Here is a 20251-nt window from a genome sequence, read left to right as displayed (position 1 = left end):
ACTTTAAAGGGCCCCTGAAACGGTTCGGACAAATTTTGTAGACGCGTAGGGTACAGCTTAAGTAGAACATTCACACCACAATTTAAGTGAAGCGTTACGTATTAATGGAGCTACAAGCGATTAGAAGTTACCCTCCTCCCTAGTCATGCTTTTCCTCCTCAACTCCTTCGCCGAGCGATCGGGGCTAAGTTCCGCCTTCACTGGTTTCGCGTCACGATGCGACGTCACATCGTCCACTTCCGGTTGTTTTGGAGCCCGCCCCCGCCCGCGTGAAATCTCTCCGCTAGCCGCTTGGCCGTCGACCCCAAGCGAGAGCTATCGAAGCAGTGCGTTGCGAGCAATCTGTCGTAGCGCCGAACGTGTCTGGTACTCCGGTAACCACAGGCAAGCTGGTCATTTCGGCAAATGACTGGAGGCATAAACTCAAGCTGATGAAGGAACTTTAGCGTAGACGTACGTGCGGCCTGATCGGTCTGCACGGTCCAGCCACTTGGCGCAGTGCTTAACCAGCCAAACAAAGCGCTAATATTGCTCTAACCAAGTGTAAAACATTTTAAACATTTATAAAAACAAAGTGTTGGTGATTACACTCCTGCGAAAAATACACACCAGCAGCCAAAGAAGAATACACTTCGTTACTGCTACTGTGTATGGTTGAGCTCTGTGCCACCAGGTGGCTGCACCGTGCAGATCATTCGCATTTGCGATTCTGCTCATCCCATGGCTCATCCCGTTACGGCACAGTCAAGCGGCCAGACCCTGTCCCCTTGCGCTTGCATTTGCCCTAATACCGGACTCGCGAAACGCTATTGCGTTAGTAATCTTCCGGTGTAAAGTGACGGCCACAAACACGCAAACCCTGGCGCCAATCGGATAGCGGCAGTCCGATGCGCAGCAGCCAGCTCGCTCGTATGCTGCCTTGCAGAGGGACACGATGTCGCAGCTTGACATATTGCCAGTCGCTACGTTTGCAGTCCACAAAGCAACAAAGTCGAATCATAGTGCTCGCGAAAAGACTGAGACCACTCTGACCGCGGAGCTCTCGTCAAAATGGAGTACGTTGTAACACAAGCAGACGACACTTGCTGTGTGCCGGAAGCGCTTAATTGTATGGAAAAATCGTTCTTGTGTATTCTCTTTATGTTACTTTCTGTTTATAAAAACAAATGAACAAACATTCCAACTATTACGAAGATCATTTGTTTACCATAAAGTTGGAAAAATTATTGATCACGCGCCCTGGTCGGCCAATCGGATAGCTCGCCCCACTGACGTCATATGGGTGATTTTCGTCATATGGGTAGGGGCGGCTTAAAATTCCGCCGAGCAGCGTGCTCCGATCGGCAGCGATGTGCATTTTTAAAACCTTATAATAAATTACACGCTTTACGCGGAGCACTTAGATGTGTCAATTAATGATCAGAAGGATCTACTCTAACGACTCAGTACGTTTGTAGAAAATCGTCAAAATCGTTTCAGGGTCCCTTTAATGCCGGTGTCGGTGCCATCAGCATTGCCGGCTTCAGAGAAGCGCGATTGAATACCACGCAAGAGGAAAGTACAGTGTACACCACCGATGCGAAACTAACATACAATTTTAAAGGGCCGCGACGGAAAGCGCTTCTGTTGCGACTTCGGAACTCTTGGCCGTCGCGACCGAATGTTTCTGCTGCGACGTCAGAATTGGTGTCGTAACGTCGGAGTCGCTGTCAGGATATAAAGCTGTTGTTTCGACTTCAGAACTCTTGTTGTCGCGACAGAACGTTTTTGTTGCGATTCATAACTATTGGCCTTCGCGACAGAATGCTTCTGTTTCGACATCAGAATTTCTGTCGTAACGTCGGAAATGTCTCTCAATTAAGAAATGTCAAGAACTTCTGATGTACAACAGAATTTCTGTAGTTGCGACAGGAATTCTTGCCTTTTTCAACTGGGCACTACAGAAGCTTGTCGCATCGCACAATTTCAGTGTTCTGTTCTCATCATTTGGTACATGTTGCGACGATAGGTTTCCGTTGTGGAACAGTTCTCTGTAGTACAACAGAAGTTTGTCCATCACTTCAGGAACACTTCTGCTATGACAACTGGGGTCCTGTTGCAATGATAGGTTTCTGTCGTACAACAACATTTTTCTGTAGTACAACAGAAGTTTGTCGCATTACTTCAGGAACACTTCTGCTGTGACAATTGGGGGCCTGTTGCCACAATAGGTTTCTGTAGTATTTCAACAGCTCTCTGTAGCACTGCAGAAGTTTTTCGGGTTACTTCAGGAACATTTCTGTTGGGACAACAGGGTACCTGTAGTGATGACAAATTTTTCTGTAGTACTACAAAAATCTGTTGTAGAGCTTCAGCTTTCTGTTCTAACAACAGACATACGACAGAGTGTACTTCTGTAGTCAAAACAAGAAATGTCCGTTGTACATCAGAAAAGTCTGTCGCTCCATCAGGAATCTGTAGTTACTACAGAAAAATCCTGTTGTACAACAGAAATTTCTGTAGTACTGAACACAACCTCTGTTGTCATTTTCAACTGGGAAAACAGCGCTTTTCACATATGAAGGCTCATAATTTGTAATAAATAGATCTAACGTACTCTCCGAGGACATTGTGATTCTAGTACTCGATTCTATAACATTTATACAACCGTTCGACAAGATTATATTTAATAAGTCATGCTGTCTAGCACTACATGCACTCATGTCAAAGTCTCACTCACTCAAGCCGAGGTCGCGGAAGTACGAACCAACTTGGCTCATTTTGTGTGCGTGTACGTCGCAAGACCTTTAAGCTGTCGCCAAAAAGAGCTATTCATAAATGTTAAAAAAAAACGGTTGTGTTCACCGTTCGATACGCAGTGTTTTTATTTTTTGCGAGGTCTACAGGCACGATAGTGGAGCACCAACTTAATACACTGATCAAACCCGCAGCTCAAGCGCGCCACAACATGGGAATGTGGAGCAAGGCGCAGCTGAAACCTGAAACCCGCGGCTCACGGGCGCTTTCCATGAGAAGCACTGCCCATCACAGCGGCGCGCGTCGCGCCAAAACGAAGCATGTCAAACGAAGCAGCGTCTGCGCGCTGCGGTGCTGCTCAGCCAGCCCGACAACCGCCGCGCCGTCGCTTGCATGTGAAACAGACTTAAACAGTAGATCTCAACTCTAGTGTGATCTTCCCGATCTTCCGTCAAGTTCACGTGACGTGCCAGGTACTTCGCAGCGTCATAGGGAACGCACAGAGCTAAAACACATAATTCAAGGGAAAACTTAAGGAATAAAGATCTGGTGTGACGTCAGAGCATATATGGGTCTTCGTATCCAGCCGGCCTGTGGGGAGACGTATGTCTCTTCACGGCAGCCGGTCGCGCCACTCAGAATTATTCTAGTACACTCATGCATGACTCGACTTCAACCAGAGGAGCGCCAGCCGCGTGGTGGGCGACGTCCTGGTCACATTACTCCGTGCACGCTGATAGCACTCGTGTTCCATCGATGGTGGCCGCCTCCTTTTTTCCTCGCCCGCTCCTTCCCTTCTCATGTATTTTAGCATCAGCGAAATTCTAAATACGCTGCCGGTTAACCCCCCCACCCCCCCCCCAACATCATCATCAGCCTGGCTACGCCCACTGCAGGGCAAAGGCCTCTCCCATACTTCTCCAAGTACCCCGGCTATGTGCTAATTGTGGCCATGTTGTCCCTGCAAACTCTGTCCACCTAACTTTCTGCCGCCCCCTGCTACGCTTCCCTTCTCTTGGAATCCAGTCCGTAACCCTAATCACCATCGCTTATCTTCCCTCCTCATTACATGCCCTGCCCTTGCCCATTTATTTTTCTTCATTTCAACTAAGATGTCATTAACTCGCGTTTGTTCCCTTGCCCAATCTGCTCTCTTCTTATCCCCCCCTTTATCCCCCCCTTTCCATAGCTCGTTGCGTCGTTCTCAATTTAAGTAGAACCCTTTGCGTAAGCCTCCAGGTTTATGCCCCGTAGGTGAGTACTGGTAAGACACAGCTGTTATACACTTTTCTCTTGAGGGATAATGGCAACCTGCTGTTCATGATGTCAGAATGCCTGCAAAACGCACCCCAACCCATTCTTATTCTTCCGATTATTTCAGTCTCAGGATCCGGATTCGCGGTCACTACCTGCCCTAAGTAGATGTATTCCCTTACCACTTCCAGTGCCTCGCTACCTATCGTAAACTGCTGTTCTCTTCCGAGACTGTTAAACATTACTTTAGTTTTCTGCAGATTAATTTTTAGACCCACCCTTCTGCTTTGCCTGTCCAGGTCAGTGAACGTGCATTGCAATTGGTCCCCTGAGTTACTCAGCAAGGCAATATAATCAGCGACTTGCAAGTTACTAAGGTATTCTCCATTAACTCTTATCCCCAATTCTTCTGAATCCAGATCTCTGAATACCTCCTGTAAACACGCTGTGAATAGCATTGGAGAGATCGTATCGCCCTGTCTAACGCCTTTCTTTATTGGGATTTTGTTGCTTTCTTTATGGAAGACTACGGTGGCTGTGGAGCCGCTATAGATATCTTTCAGTATTTTTACATACGGCTCATCTACACCCTGATTCCGTAATGCCTCCATGACTGCTGATGTTTCGACTGAGCCAAACGCTTTTTCGTAATCAATGAAAGCTATATGTAAGGGTTGGTTATATTCCGCACATTTCTCTATCACCTGATTGATAGTATGAATAGGGTCTGTTGCTCCTCCCTGGTTCTTTGGTTGACAGAAGTCTAAGGTGTTCCTGATTCTATTTGCGATTACCTTAGTAAATACTTTGTAGGCAACGGACAGTAAGCCGATCGGTCTATAATTTTTCAAGTCTTTGGCGTCCCCTTTCTTATGGATTAGGATTAGGTTAGCGTTCTTCCAAAATTCCGGTACGCTCGCAGTCATGAGGCATTGCGTATACAGGTTGGCCAGTCTTTCTAGGACAATGTTCCCACCATCCATCAACAAATCTGCTGTTACCTCATCCTCCCCAGCTGCCTTCCCCCTTTGCATAGCTCCCAAGGGTTTCATTACTTCTTCCGGCTTTACTTGTGGGATGTCAAATACCTCTAGACTATTCCCTCTTTCTATCATCGTCGTGGGAGCCACTGGTAGTGTAAAAATTTCTGCAGAACTCCTCAGCCACTTGAACTATCTTATCCATATTAGTAATGATATTGAGATGTGTACTTATCTTTATCGGGCGACCACGTTTCGCCGCCTAACAAATGTAATCGCACAGCGCGGGACGCGCCTGCATGTATCCGAAGTTTCTGGAAAGTTATCGATGCTTCTATTCTCTTTCTGTTGTTGCCGAACCTTATGTTATCTGATTTCATCGCCTGCCGCGAATGGTGCCGAACTTTGTGCAAGGCACGCGAGTCCCAACGATTAGTCTGGAACATTCGACGACTGTTGTATAAAAGCCGACGCGCTTGACCCGCTGATCAGATTTTCGACGATCGCCGACCGTGTTCGCCGCTATCGTTGTGCTATAAGTGTAGCCTGTTTTGTGGGCACAGGCTCGCCCAATAAAAGTTAGTTTTCTCTTTCACAGTATTGCTACTGTGTTCTTCTACGTCACCACCACGTGACAATATTGCCGTTTGGTCTCTTAACGCATAGATCTGATTCTTGCCAATTCCTAGTTTCTTCACTGCTTTTAGGCTCCTCCGTTCCTGAGAGCATGTTCAATTCTATTCATATTATAGTTCCTTATGTCAGCTGTCTTACGCTTGTTGATTAACATGTTGTTGATTACGGTTGTTGATTAACGTGGCAGGGGTGCTCCCGCACGCCCACCACGCGGGCGTGCATAGTCCCTATTCTTCAGGACCTCACACGTAGTGCAAGTTCATTGGTGAATTAGCTCACATTTTAAGAGCAAAGTGAACACGGAAATAGGAGAGTAGACGCAAACATATGACATGCAAACATGATAGTCATGAACTATAGTTTGTACAAGTGAGGAAACGGGTTTGTCATAGGGAAACTAAAGAACGCTTCTGGGAGGACAACTATTCTTGTGTGGTCGAAACAGATTTGTCAGGTCCTTACAAAATACTTTGGAGGCCATATGCTATATATATATATATATATATATATATATATATATATATATATATATATATATATATATATATATATATATATATATATGAGGAAATCTGTGAGCAATACAAATTAATAGAATAATTATTTGTTAATAAATAAACACACATTTGTTTTTGTTTCGACGATGTGGTCGGTAGAAGATGCGCCTTTCTCAAAATCACATTTATTCTAATATTTTACGAATTGCAAGAAACACTTATCTTTTAACTATGAGTATAGATATAATGGAGAACTTTAGGTGATACCGTTCAAACGGTTTGCACCAATTAAATATTCCTAGCATCCGGTGCTGAATGATATCCTATGTACAGTCTCGTCCACTCTAACGGCGCGTTCACACTGAGGCATTCGGCGTCTGGAGCGGCGCCCAATTCGGCGGAACCCAGTTCGGCGGCGGCGAGATCCGCCGGAATAGCCCCTTCCGCGCCGATCGCTCCCGGACCGATGTTTGCGGCAGCTGCCGCCGGATTGCCTCGCCGCGAACCAATCGGAGCGCGTCTCAGCAATTCGAAAGATGGCGGCCAAGGCCAACGCTCTCGTCATATCGCAGTCTTCGAACGCGTCGCGACATTGGAAATGCGCATCGAATTGGTGCGTAACCGCCCCGTCCTTTTCGGCAAGTACCACGCGAAGCACAAGGTATAAGCGACCTGACACGGTGGCGTGACAAAGCTACGCGCGCCCTTGCAAAGCAGGACGAACCCACCAATGCCGGTGGCGTCGTCTCTTCGGCGAATGCTTCTGCGCGTCATGCATCGCCAGAAAGGTGCTTGCCATCAGGCCTAGCAGTACTGCCTCTTCTTGCTCAGGGTTAATCATTGCCTTTTCAAGCAATGGTGGAGACGCGCAAAATTAACACACGAACTCGACGCGAACGGAGACAACTGCGCAATTTCGAGCTGCGCGAACATCCGGGATATACCGCGCTTGGTTTGAGGTTAGAACTTTATGGGGCAGATGGCGCTGTATCTCGTTCCGGCGGCGCGGTGCGCAAGCAATGTGAACGACGCGATTTTCGGCGGGAGGAGAATTCCATTCTCTGCAGACGCCGGATTCCTCAGTGTGAACGTGCCATAAGGGTGAACACGGCTCACCATGGTCGCGCTCCGCGGGGCGCCAGTGCGGCCGGCGCGGCGGCGCATCGAAGCGAAGCGGCGCAGGCGCACACGCATCTCGTGGAGGCGCTCCGCGTCGTCTGCTACAGCGCTGGAGCGCGCCGCTCAGGCATTGCTCTAAAGTGCACTTCGCTAGACCCAGGTGACTGAGGGACCGAGGCGGCGTTGCGGGAAGGCGCACTTCACTAACTGGAGCCTTTTCCAGCTGGTTTGGTCTACAGCTTGTGAACAGCCTGCTTAATCAATATACATTAACAGAAACGAGCTTCTCATCACATAAATCACTTAGCATGTTTTTAATAAGTGATGAGGGTACAAATACAGTCATTTTTTCGCGCTCTTTATTACGCTGGGGCGTAGAGGCGACGCTTGGTAGACGTGTCAGAGACGTCACCCTGCCTGAGGCTGTTCTTAGTTTCCCGAACGGTGGAGGTCGGGTTTGCAGCAGCCGCCGCAACAATGGTCATGTATTCAGCTTCAGTGGTCCCTCTTTGCCGGGCTTTACGGGGAGCATCCGCCATCTTCTTGGAAGCCTGGACGATTCGATTCACAGTTTTCAGTGGCCTTTTTGTCATCTCCGATATAACGCGTTGAGAATAGTTTTGTAGGCACAGATCTACAATGCGTCGTCTTTCTTTTTCCGGTACCCGCGACATGGCTAGTTTCCGAAAGTGCACCGGGGAAATAAAATTCTCCTGCACTGTTACAGCGTTTTTATCGCCGAAGTGCCATGGCAACCAGCAACCGAACAAAATGCAATTCATCATGCAAGTCGACGGAAATGCGTTTAATGGAAACACCTCTGGTGTCTTTCGATTTGGCGAGTCATCCCAGAATCTTTAACTCCTGAGCGGCCAGTCACTCAGTTGAGTAGTCGTTGGCTGCACCGCATCATCATATTAAACTAAGATGGGGTAGCATGACCTAAGCAAAAAAAAAAGGGGGGGGGGGGGCTCGGCGGTTGATCGGGCCCATGGTCAGTTAAATAGTAGACTGGCCCGACCACAGCAATCTGGCTTGGGCCGGGCTTAGCTTTTACAAATGGCGAGCCCGCTTGCCGACCACCGGCATGCTGTGGGCAGACGACATCGGGCCGGCTTCATGACCGCCGGTTTAAATATTGTGGCCGCGTTCGTCCAACACACGGACCGGCCATTTCCACACGACGGTAACAGCATCGCTTGTCCGCGGCAAGGGTGCCTTTGCCGTATTCATATTTGGGTTTTACCCACTCAGCCCAGCCCACCCCCGCCTACCCCCTAAAAAAAAAAAAAAAAAAAAAAAAGAAATCAGTTCCTCCTAATCTCCAAATTCATCTGGTGCCCACCTCTGTGGTGTAACTCAGAGGCCATGTGTCGCTTCGGGACGTATACCGCACAATTAACAAGTTATTATATGCTAGTGAGAATGTGCATATGGCCCATTCCGAGGAAGTACTGAAATGAAATAGAAGCGAATAACCACTTAATTACCCGGCAAGACGTAATTTAAGCTAGAAAACAGACATGTAGATTACAGATTTTCCACTCCAATTACCTATTCGAAACGGACGGAAACAGCATTCGCATGCGGCGTGCATTGACTCCAAGGAGATAAAAAAAAACAAAGAACGACGGCGCCACATGTTTTACCTCAGCTAATCAATGTGATCAAATAATTGACCGACGATTCCTCTAAATGAGAATGTTACTTCTCGCGTCAGGTAGCCGTCAAAGGACTGGCACCGCTTCGGTGATTTTACCCAAACTGTGACAACAAAAATGAATTTTGTTTTTTACAGTATGTAGAAAGATGAAAAAGGGGAGTAAAATTGCCGCCAAATCAGTTTCTATGCCGGGGAGAGCACTTTCCTGCAGCGCGCAAAGCGCTCCATGCACCCCTACTAGCGTCATAACGCGTCAATAGGGAGTTTTAGAATAGGGGCCCCAATATTTTGGGGCCCCAAAGAGCTTTGCGGGCGTTAGCGCTGGGGCACGCAGGAGTGAAGAGTTTTAGAACAGGGTTTTGCGTTTGCGAACAGCGTCTTGCGCTGACAGCGCCACTACGGCATAAAAAAAAAGTTATTAGAAACAATTTTAAAGAATATACCATTTTACGATAAGAATGGTAATTTTAACTGTCGTATTTTCGCATTTAATTAAAATTTCGAGGTTAATTTATCAGCAGCAAACAATTAGTTGCGCTTAGTTTTGTATACCCGCCTTTACGTTCCTTCACCAGCCAAGTTAATCCACAAGCTCATACTCGCCCGCGTACTCAGAGAGCCAGTCGTGCTTCTTGTCGTGTTTGCGACGTAAAGTTCAGAGTTTGCCATCAGCATTCATGCCGAACGTGAGTCGGTCGCGCGTAGGTGTTCTTTGTGAGCACCTACTTTATCTAGATCTCAGCCGGAGTGATCTGGAAGACATTTTCCTTGGACACCAACAGCGCACACCCCGACAGTCGGTAAACGGCCTATTTAACATCGAAGAACTGCAGGAAGATGCTTTTAGGCGGATGTTTAGATTTCATGAGGAACACCTGAAAGACCTGAGAACGTCTCTGCTTATCCCGGACGCTGTAATAAGCGCCCAGGGTGTCAGCGTAAGTGGCGAGGAAGCTCTTCTCATAACCCTACGCAGGCTGGCGTATCCCAACAGGTGGTGGGATTTGGAGCCACTGTTTGGCCGCCACTACTCCACTTTGTCAAGTATCGTGTCCCAGGTGCTCACGCACATTGAAGGCAACTTTGGACACCTGCTGGACTTAACTAAGAACAAGTGGCTGAACATTGCTGAACTAGGTCGTTTTTCTCAGGCAAGTACAGTGCATTGAAATAACTGCGCGAACGTGAGTGCATAGTGTTAAGAATGGCGAGCTGCAATGTAGGATGGCCACCCAATTACGACTGGGGGACAAGACGCGCATCCCCCACTCTCCGTCACTGCAGCTAGGCTGCGTTCGAAGAAGCGGGCTTTGTGCTGTCACCGCCCCAAAATATCCAACAAGGACAGGCAACTGCAAAATGAACCCCACAACACGGCTCTGCGCCGAGATGACGTGCATTGGCTCTCACTTTAGACTCGCTAGGCTTCAAAAAAAAAAAAAAAAAAAAAAAAAACAACAGAAGTGCAGAAACAAAAAATGCTGCATTTCGCTATGCCAATTTCTGAAGCAAATTCCTGCTGACAAATTCAGCAATCATGGAGGGAATCCTGCTAAATGAGAGGGGATCTTCTTCGCTTAATAAAATTAGCACTAGTAACCATAAAATTTAGGCGGGACCCTCAAACGCAGAATTCAAATTAGCCTGCTCAAACCATCCGCATTGCTATGCAACTTTCCCTTCTTATATCTAACGGAGAAGTTGTACTCTTGGAGAGTGAGGCTCCATCGGAGCAAGCGACCATTTTTGTGTGACATTTGATTGAGCCACGTCAGAGGACAGTGGTCGGTCTCGAAGATGAACTTCGCTCCGTACAAATAACACGACAACTTCTGGGCGGCCCAAACTAAACAAGCACATTCCTTCTCTGAAGCGCTGTAGGCTTCCTCTCTTACATTTAGTTTACGGCTGGCATAGAGGATAGGATGCTCCTCGTTATCGTCGCCGACCTGACTAAGTACCACGCCCATACCTCTGTCGCTTGCGTCGCATTGAACTATGAATTCCTTTGTGTAGTCTGGCGCGCGAAGCACAGGGCGAGAAACCAATAGCGTTTTCAAACTTTGGAAAGCGTTCTCTTTGTCCTTATCCCAGTGTACGTTACTCGGTGCTCCCTTTCGGAGGGCGTCTGTTAATGGACTTGCCATTTGCGAGTAATTCGGAATCTACCGTTGATAGTACCCCACAAGTCCCAAAAATGAACGAAGGTCCGTTTTCGTGCGCGGCTGAGAAAATCCTCCAATCGTAGCTATTTTCAGCTCAGCCGGCCGTCTCATGCCCTGACCGACAACATGGCCCAGATAAGTAACCTGCGAACAACCAAACCTACACTTTTCCGCTTTCATCGTTAAGCCGGCTTCCCTCAACCGTGAGAACACCTGTTTGAGGTGCGATACGTGTTGTTCCCAGCTGTCCGAAAAAATTGCCACATCATCAAGATAGGGCAAGGCGAACTCCTGCAAGTCTTTTAGGACAATATCCATTAACTTAGAGAAGCTAAACGGCGCGTTCTTCAGCCCGAAGCTGAGTGCGAGAGGGCGAAAAGTGCCTACAGGCGAGATGAATGCGGCATAGCGGCTGGCACTTTCTGAAAGGGGAACTTGCCAGTACCCCCGCACGACATCTATAGTTGAAATGTATTTAGCAGCGCCAACTCTTTCAATTCGTTCCTCAATGTTGGGTATCGGGTAGAGCTGATCCCTAGTGATGGCATTTAACTTCCTGTAGTCAATACACGGACGAGGGTCCTTGTTAGGGGTTTCTACCAGTATTAGCGGTGACGTGTAGTCACTCTCAGCGGGCTCAATAACTCCCAACTCTAGCATGCGCTGCATCTCTGCCTCCATAATCCCTCTCTGTCTTGGAGACACCCTGTAAGGCTTTGATCTTACTGGTTCGGTTGATGTCAGCTCAATTTCATGCGTTATCAGTTCGGTTCTACCCGGCCGATCGCTGAATCTGTCGAGATATTCCCCTAACACCTCTTTTAGCTCATCTAGCTGCTCGGGTCTTAGAGCGTGCGAGCTTACCGAGTGCTCGACTATTTCTTCTAGGCCGATTTCAGAGTTGGAGGTCGCCCTATACTCCTTAAACTTGGTACTAGTGCCATCCTGCTCTTTGATGGTATAGTTAACGACTCCGCTCCGCTCTATATACGGCTTCATCAAATTGCCGTGACATATCCTCACCTCCTTCCTGCGACCGGGCATTTTCAGAGCATAGTTAGTATCTGAAAGCTTGTGCAACACTTTAACGGGCACGTCCCAGTGAACTTCAAGCTTGTTCTTTCTTGAAGGTTTTAGGATCATTACCTGGTCTCCGGCGTTAAACGTACGAAGCCTCGCATTCTTGTCGTAATAGAATTTGGCGTTCTTTTGAGCTACTCCCATGTTCTTTCCGACTAGTTCTTGGGTTGCGCTTAGCCGTTCCAGTAAATTTAGCACGTATTCAACCACTGTTGGACTCTCCCCTCTTTCCTCCCACATCTCTCTTAACATTCTCAGTGGAGAACGGAGTGTCCTCCCATACACTAGTTCTGCTGGTGAGAACCCTGTCGCTTCATGTGGAACCGTTCGCAAAGCAAACAAACTTGCCGGCAGACAGTTCTCCCAGTCCTCCTTATGCTCGTAACAGAGCGCACGCAAAACTCGCTTAAGCACCGAATGCCACCTCTCTACACTGTTTGACTGAGGGTGATAGACAGAACTGTGTATTAACTTTACCCCGCACTTTTGCAAGAATGTGGAAGTCAGTGCGCTCGTGAATACTGACCCTTGATCTGCCTGCATTTCGGCTGGAAACCCAACTCGTGCAAACACTGTTAAAAGCGCGTCTACTACTTCGGTGGAACTGAGCTCTCTCAAAGGGATTGCTTCTGGAAACTTGGTAGCCGGACACAGCATGGTAAACAAGTACCTGAAGCCCGATTTTGTTTTTGGAAGAGGCCCTACCGTGTCTATTACAAGACGTCTGAAAGGCTCTGTTATTAAGGGCACTACCTTCAGTGAAGCTTTCCATGTCTCTCCTGGTTTACCAGAACGTTGGCAGGCGTCGCATGATCTTACAAAGTTTTCTACGTCTTTGAAACAGCCAGGCCAGTAGTATTCCATAAGCAATCTTTCCTTTGATTTGTTTATGCCTAGGTGGCCGGACCACCCATTTCCATGACAGAGACTCAAAAGGTCCTCCCTATACTTAGTAGGTACGACTAACTGATCTAAAATCCTACCCTTTCGATCTCTGTAGTGCCGATACAACAAACCTCCTCTCTCATGTATCGTCTCATTGCGCCTAGCAATGCCTTCTTTAGCTGTGTCATGTAATTTAGCTAAGCTGTCATCATTCTTTTGCTCAGCTGCCAGTGACTCTTTATCCACACGTAAGAGCTGATCAAAGTTCTTTGAGGCCGGTGATAATAACGACCCTGTCTCGCTTGTGAGTGCGTCAGCTTGCTCTTCCTGCAAGCCAGAACTTTGATACTCTAGTGCTACGCTCTCATTGAGCTGGTCAGCTGGCAGGCTCTCCTCAACTGTTCTTTTGTCCCTCGGGCCTAGCTCGGATTCGGGTATTGAAGTTATCCCCTTTTCTGCTTCCGCTGGAGGAGCTTGAGCATTTTCAGCCGAAAGCGCCGCGATCTTACGAGCTTGACCTCGGGTCAATGCTTGTACTATGCCCTGTCCCAGTTTGAGCCCTTTGTCACGCAGTAACTGATTCGAACGATTCGAAAAGATGTAAGGATACTGCAGTGACAAAAATTTGGAAACTGCAGCCTCAGTCTGTAGCTCCCCGAATGGTCCATTGATTTTGACTTTGGCCATGGGCAGACACACGCTGTGTTCTTCTACAACCTGTTTTATCCATGCTACTTCTCCGGTGAAGTCATCTACCGTCACGTAAGACGGCTGGACAATGTCCATCGTGGCGGCACTGTCTCTTAGCACTCGGCATGGTTTTCCATTAACTTGCAGGTCGTGAAGATGTGGACTTAACAGTTCCATATTCTCATCTTTTTCCTCCACGTAGGAGAAAACTACGCTAGACTTCTCGCAGTTTACAGCTATATGTCCCAGTTTGTGGCATTTGTAACAGCGAATTGGTCTAAAAGATTTGAATTTTCTTTTCTGTTCTTTTTGTGCGGTTTCTCCGCTAAGTTTCTCCTCACTCTTTTCTGCAGGCTTTTCCGCCATGTCTACAGGCTCCGATCGTCTAGTCTGCGCACCCCTTTTGAACGGAAATGGTTTCCGCGGTCCATTTCGACCGTCCCAGTTTCCTTCCTCGGCGTTCAACTTTCTACGGGTTGCGTACTCTTCGGCTAATTCAGCCGCCCTTTCCACAGTGTTTACATTACCTCTGTCTTGCACCCACAGTTTCACAGCTTGGGGGATGGTTTTGTAAAACTGCTGTAGACACATGCGTTCAATGATCATGTCTCTGTTGTCGTACGCTTCCGCGCTTTTAAGCCACTCGACTAGGTTGGCCTTTAAGCTATATGCAAACTCCGGATAGCCATCGCTATCTTTCTTGCCTGTGCTCCTAAACCTTTGCCGAAAAGCTTCGGCTGAAAGGCGGTATTTCTTCAGGAGACTAGCCTTAACTTTTGCATAATCATATGCATCCTGTGCACTCAGTCTGGCGATTACCTCCGCCGCCTCACACGGCAACATAGACAGCAACCGCTGTGGCCATGTACTCGGGCCGAAGTTCATCTTTTCGCAAGTCCTTTCAAAATTGCTTAGGAACAAGCCTATGTCGGTCCCGACCCCAAATGGTTTTAATAGCCTGTCCATGCGGTACGATTCTGCCTCACTTGATCGTCCCAGAGCGCCTTCACTCCCTTGAGACAACTCCAAACGTTTGCTTTCAAGTTCAAGTTGCATTTTTCTTAACTCGCGTTCCTCTCTCTCTTGTTCCTTTCTCTCTCGTTCTTCTCTCCTTTCCAGAAGTTCAAACCCCATTTCAATTTCTTCCTCACTGGCCTGTTCGGAAATTAGCTTCAGTAATTCCGATTTTAGCATTTCCTTGCGTACATCTAGGCCCAGTTCCTCACCAACAATCAACAACTCGTCTCTCAGCAGTGTCCTTAACTCCATGATTGCTGCTTTACTGCCTTGATTCTGCTCTCTAAATCTAGCTAGGAAAACACAACCTAGCTAACACTCAACAATCTAGCTTCCCTACAGTTCTAAACAGAACAACCACAAAATGAAGCCTAGAGAGTCAAAGCAAGAATCAAGCACTCACCGCAGATACAGCACCATGTCGCAAAGTCCAGCTCACCGCTGTCAGCCATTTGTCAGGATTGGGGGCTCAATCCCATCGCTCGAGATCCGTTGCCAAGATTAGAGTCCGGCATGAATTCGAAGGTAGCTGGCCCATGCCGTCATGTTGGACTGACACTCTTTTTCTTAAGCAGTCAAGTTAGACTGATGCACTTTTCTCAAGCAGTCATGTTAGACTGATTTAAATACTGTAAATAAACCCATTTTCCTCGTTCTCGTTGAGAAGCAGTTCTTCCCTTCATCAACGTCCTCAGCGTGGATAAGTTGGACGACGGCATGGGCCAGCTACCTTCGAATTCATGCCGGACTCCAATCTTGGCAACGGATCTCGAGCGATGGGATTGAGCCCTTAATCCTGACAAGATATGCCTGGCTAAAATTGGCACGAGACATAACCAGATTACTCGCAAATTCTTCGAGCAATTTCTGAGTGGCAAGGTAATTGTTTACGTTACCTACTTTTATCTACAGGCAGTGCATCGCAGAGGTGCACCACTTAAAAACTGTTGGGGGTTCGTGGATGGGACAGCGAGACCGATTTGCCGGCCATCGGTGAACCAGAGAATATATTTCTCTGGTCATAAGCGCGTCCATGCTGTGAAATATCAATCTATCATGTGCGCCAACGGCATCGTGTGCGATCTTGACGGCCCCTATCCAGGTCACAGACACGACGCCGGTAGGTACACCAAAGTTACTATGTTGATAAAGGTATTTTTATTACATAATGGTATTTTCATAGAAGCAGTGCATGTATAGGTCATCACAGAAATATTGTGCAGTGAAGCATAATGCTGCACACCTTACGTGAAGACAAAGGTACCCAGGAAGTTTACTTATAGTGCCCTTTGTGCATGCTTGATCACCTTAAGGAAACGTAATTATTGGTTTTCTTCCATGTTGCGTGCACCTGCACCCCAGAATTATTAAGCATATAACTGCATGCATAGTAGCCAAGGCCTTCTGTTATTCTCTGGCCAAGCTAATATCATGAGACACAAAGATTGAAAAAGAACCATTCTGTGTACCATTTTCTTTTATAACTAATATTCTTGTTCAGGCACTTCAGCTATGAAATCTTTTAGTGCTCTTTGTGAGAATATTTCTTGGGTGACTGCCGAGTGCTGAAAAGAGTTGCTCTGTTGTAGGTATCCTGGGAGACAGCGGCCTTTACAGCAGGCTCGAGCACTTGGTGCAGGGTTCCTTGTACACCATCTATGGCGACCCTGCATATCCACTACGCCCACTGCTGATGCGCCCATATGCTGGCTCTTCTCTGACAGAGGCACAGCAAAGGTTTAATACCGGCATGAGCACAGTCCGCCAGGCCGTAGAATGGGGGTTCGGCAAGACTGTTGGACTGTTTGCGTTTTTGGACTTTAAAAAAACCAAAAGATTCTTCTACAAAATGTACCTCAGATGTACAAAGTAGGTACAATCCTTGCAAACTGCCATACATGTTTGTATGGTAGTCAAGTTTCTATGTTTTTTGGCTTAAAACCACCATCTCTGCCAGAATATCTGGTTCCCGTCACTGCTTGAGATCCTCAATCCTCGGATCAGGCATCTCGCATGTCTTTGGAACTTGCATATGCGTAGCCCATAAGAGCATTTTGGAAAGCATTGAAAAATTGTCAAGCAATTATTGGCTCCATTTGAACCACTGAACAATCTCACATTTGCCGATGCTACGTTTTGTGTGACCTGTTAAAGCAAGCTTTATTCATCTTGTATGCAGTGCTAGAGCACCAATCGGAGGCGTAGTTTTAACACACTTTAATTTGCAAAATTTTATTCCCAAGCATTTAGGCATGTATGTTACAAGGATAATGACCTTGTAACTTCTTTTTGAAGAAATAAATGCACCATACTGCGCTACAAGATTGTTTATTTTTTGTTTTGCGAAAGCTTGTGTATAATTTCTAGAAGTGCCTTCTGAGTTGCCAGGGGTGCCTCTCTTTCCACCCTGCGCTCCTGTATCTCTATTTCGTGCTGCTTCTGCAGCCTCCCAAGTTCTTCACACCGGAGCTGTCTATCTTCATCCAGCATTCGCTGCTGCCCCTCCCATTCCCGCCTTCTCTGGTCTAGCTGGTCCCTCTCCAGAGTGAGGCGCTGCTCTGCGAGGGCGATCTTTCGCTCCTCTAAAGAGCACTCTGTGGCTCTCATTGACTTCTCGTACTTCAGTCTTTGTTCGAAGAAAGCCAGGTTGCCCCTCTCGGCAGCCCTTTTCACACCTGCAAATAAAGATCAAATGAGAGGGGCACTGTTAAGATGCTGTTTGTAGATAGGCAGTGACAAACTACTCCACACATTTGTATTTTACATGTGGCCTAACTACACACAGCGTATACTTGCCTTGCCTTCCCCGCAGCGTCCCTCTTGAGCTACACTGATCAGTATCAGGCTGTGCACTTGTATGCTCAGGGGAGTTCCTGCAGGTAGGCACATCCAAATCTAACGCAGGTTCATCACCTGGATGTATATCTTCATATATTTGCACCAACTGTGTAGTCGCTGGACTTTCTTCATCCGGGTTCCCTGCGTGAAAATAGAAGACACCAACGAATTCTGTAATATTATATTCTGTTTGGCATTACTTCTTTTGGCTGCTAAGAGGCAGTCAACAGAAGAAATATGAAAGCCATATCACATCTCCATCTTCCTGCTGCATAATGCAGGCCCATGAAGGCACCTTACAGCATACTTTTGGCGACATGCTGTGGTGCTTTGAACACTGAAACTAAATAGCATGTGTCTTTTCACAATATGTGTTGACAAAAAACGTCTCTGCTTGGCGCAGTTCACCATTTGAAAGGTAAAGTAGTCTTTTCATGCACAGCCAGTAACTGTGACGTTAAATGGAGTGTATTGTGCAGAACATTGCATGTACATCATTGTTACATTGTTCCATTGATGATGCCTTTGACCTATGTTTGCATAAGCTGTGATGCAGTGCTGTCTGACTTTTCCATACTACTTTGAAATAAATGTTTGCGAACCAGACATGCTATTTTTCTCATGTTAAAGATATTGCATGAATATCAAAGTTGTACAATCGTGGACAAATGAAATGCGAACAGCAGAGCGCGTTGCCGATAGTACAATCAGCGCAACCTACTGGCCATGCTCAAGTCAGGTGGTGAGTGCGAGAGTACGTGTCCCACTGCGATATCTTCGATTGCAGTTTCCTATGTGCTAGGTTTGCCATGCCGCCACACCCTACCGGTGGGGCTTCAGCTGCGCATGCCACAATTTAAAGATTCTGGTCCTCTGTCACAGCTCGATGTCGGGCACAGACATCGAGCTACCACGGTAGATTTCCAAGCCGTCCATCATCACGCTACGCCTTGAGAATCCGATTAACAGTCGGCAACTGGTGGCCTGTAATGCTGGCAAATGTCATGTTGTGGCACATTGTATCGGTAAAGAGCAATAATCTCAAGTGTGTCTTCTATCGACACACCAGCATGGCCAAGTTCTAATGGCCTTAGGAACACCGGGTCCTGCAGTTGTACACAATAGCGCCGACACGGCAACACTGCCCCGTTAAGGTGTGGCTCTTGTGCAAGCGGCGTTTTTAACGGTACAATTGAGTGCCACAGGCAGTGCTGCCTTCCAGCAGTTAAAGCACCAGTGGTAGCTAGGAGACGATGGTGGCCAAAATAAATACATAAATAAAAAGCAACGTTTGATAGTGAGCAAAGCAAATGCTAGTATCGCACGTGCGGGCTGCCTTTAGGAAACACCGCGTGGCGCAAACAGCTGCTTCGACAGCAATGTCAACAATGCGCTGGTATGATAAAACTAGCACACAGGAAACTGCGGTCGAACAGATCGCAGTGGGACACACTCTCGCACTCACCACCTGCATTGAGCATGGCCAGCAAGTTGCACTGATTCTACTATAGACCATGGGCTCCGCTGTTCGCGTTTAATTTGTCCATGATAGTACATTTCACATGCATGCAGCTCTTGACGTGCATTCGCACTAGTTGTGCTGTAGTCGTGTTTGTGTAATCCACATTGCCTGGATCAAAATAAATGTTGACAGACATGTCAGTCTTCCTAGCACTATTTCTCTTCAGTGCTAAGAGAAATTCACGTTGCCACAATGTTTTCTCTGGTGCTGCAGTGTAGAGCAGCCCCTACAGAGCATAGTTCTTCCTACTTGCTGTAGTGGCTTAAATAGACATACTTGAGCTAGAACACCATCTGATTTAGGTACAAAAGGACGGGTGAGCAGCATATGAGCGGTCTTTCACTGTACAGACAGCAACTAAAGTACAACTAATGTTGTGGGAAGCTAATGCGGAACATTGTATGACATACACTAAGATATGTATTTTGTAATGTTGACATGCATTAGGTATACAATCACAATACCACAATATGACGTTCTAACTTGGAGCATATACACCACAAACACTGCTCCGCATGCACGTGTAGCTGTTAACTGTGTTACAAATAGCAATACATCATGGCTGCATCGTGGCAAGAAGCTATAAATGCAGGGCTTGCGAATTTATCCACGAACGAAAAAGTATGTTAAATGTTCGCATAAGTCGTGCTGAACGCGGTGTTCATGAAGTGCATGGTGCTGTCTTGCAGACACTCAAACCTTACATGTGAAGTCGGCCCCCTCGGCAACGGCGACAGCTATTGGGCCTACCACGTGCGATGCCGCGGCAGCATCTCTCGCGTCGGAGGCAGCACTACGCTCAGCTGTCGAGATAGGAGACGGCTGCGGACGCGCGCAAGCCACTTTCCGCGCAGTAGTAGGTCTGATTTTATGGCCAAAATCACCTGCTAACTGCGAAATCTCCTGTAGGAGATGATCCTTTTCAGAGTACTGCTCTTCAGTTCCCGACCTGCGAAGCGTGCGCTATAGATGAATACAACGAGTAGACACCGAACCACCGCAAGACAGAAAAACAAAATAGGCGCTGGCAATTACGGTGGACAGTACTTACATCCTCCTGTTCGCCCGGTCGTTACGTCGGTACTGGGCGAGCAGCAGGTCCAGCCTGTCGCGGAGTGCGCGCTGGCTGAAGTACTTTCCTGTTGTCGTTTTGATGTTTGTACAGCCCA

The 20251-nt window shown here is 47.3% G+C and overlaps 1 protein-coding gene and 1 pseudogene across 1 annotated transcript in view; both read left to right on the top strand.

The window, feature by feature from the left end:
* Positions 1–19217, top strand: part of LOC129380393 (uncharacterized) — a 47879-nt pseudogene extending 28662 nt beyond the window's left edge.
* The window catches only part of LOC126545939 (coiled-coil domain-containing protein 125-like), a 324642-nt gene that overhangs the window by 28958 nt on the left and 275433 nt on the right, over positions 1–20251 (top strand). The window lies entirely within an intron of this gene.

The sequence above is a fragment of the Dermacentor andersoni genome, chromosome 1 (assembly GCF_023375885.2).
Source record: "Dermacentor andersoni chromosome 1, qqDerAnde1_hic_scaffold, whole genome shotgun sequence".
Classification (NCBI taxonomy): Eukaryota; Metazoa; Arthropoda; class Arachnida; order Ixodida; family Ixodidae; genus Dermacentor; species Dermacentor andersoni.
The sequence above is the reverse complement of the archived record's forward strand: the minus strand, read 5'-3'. Positions and strand labels throughout refer to the sequence as shown.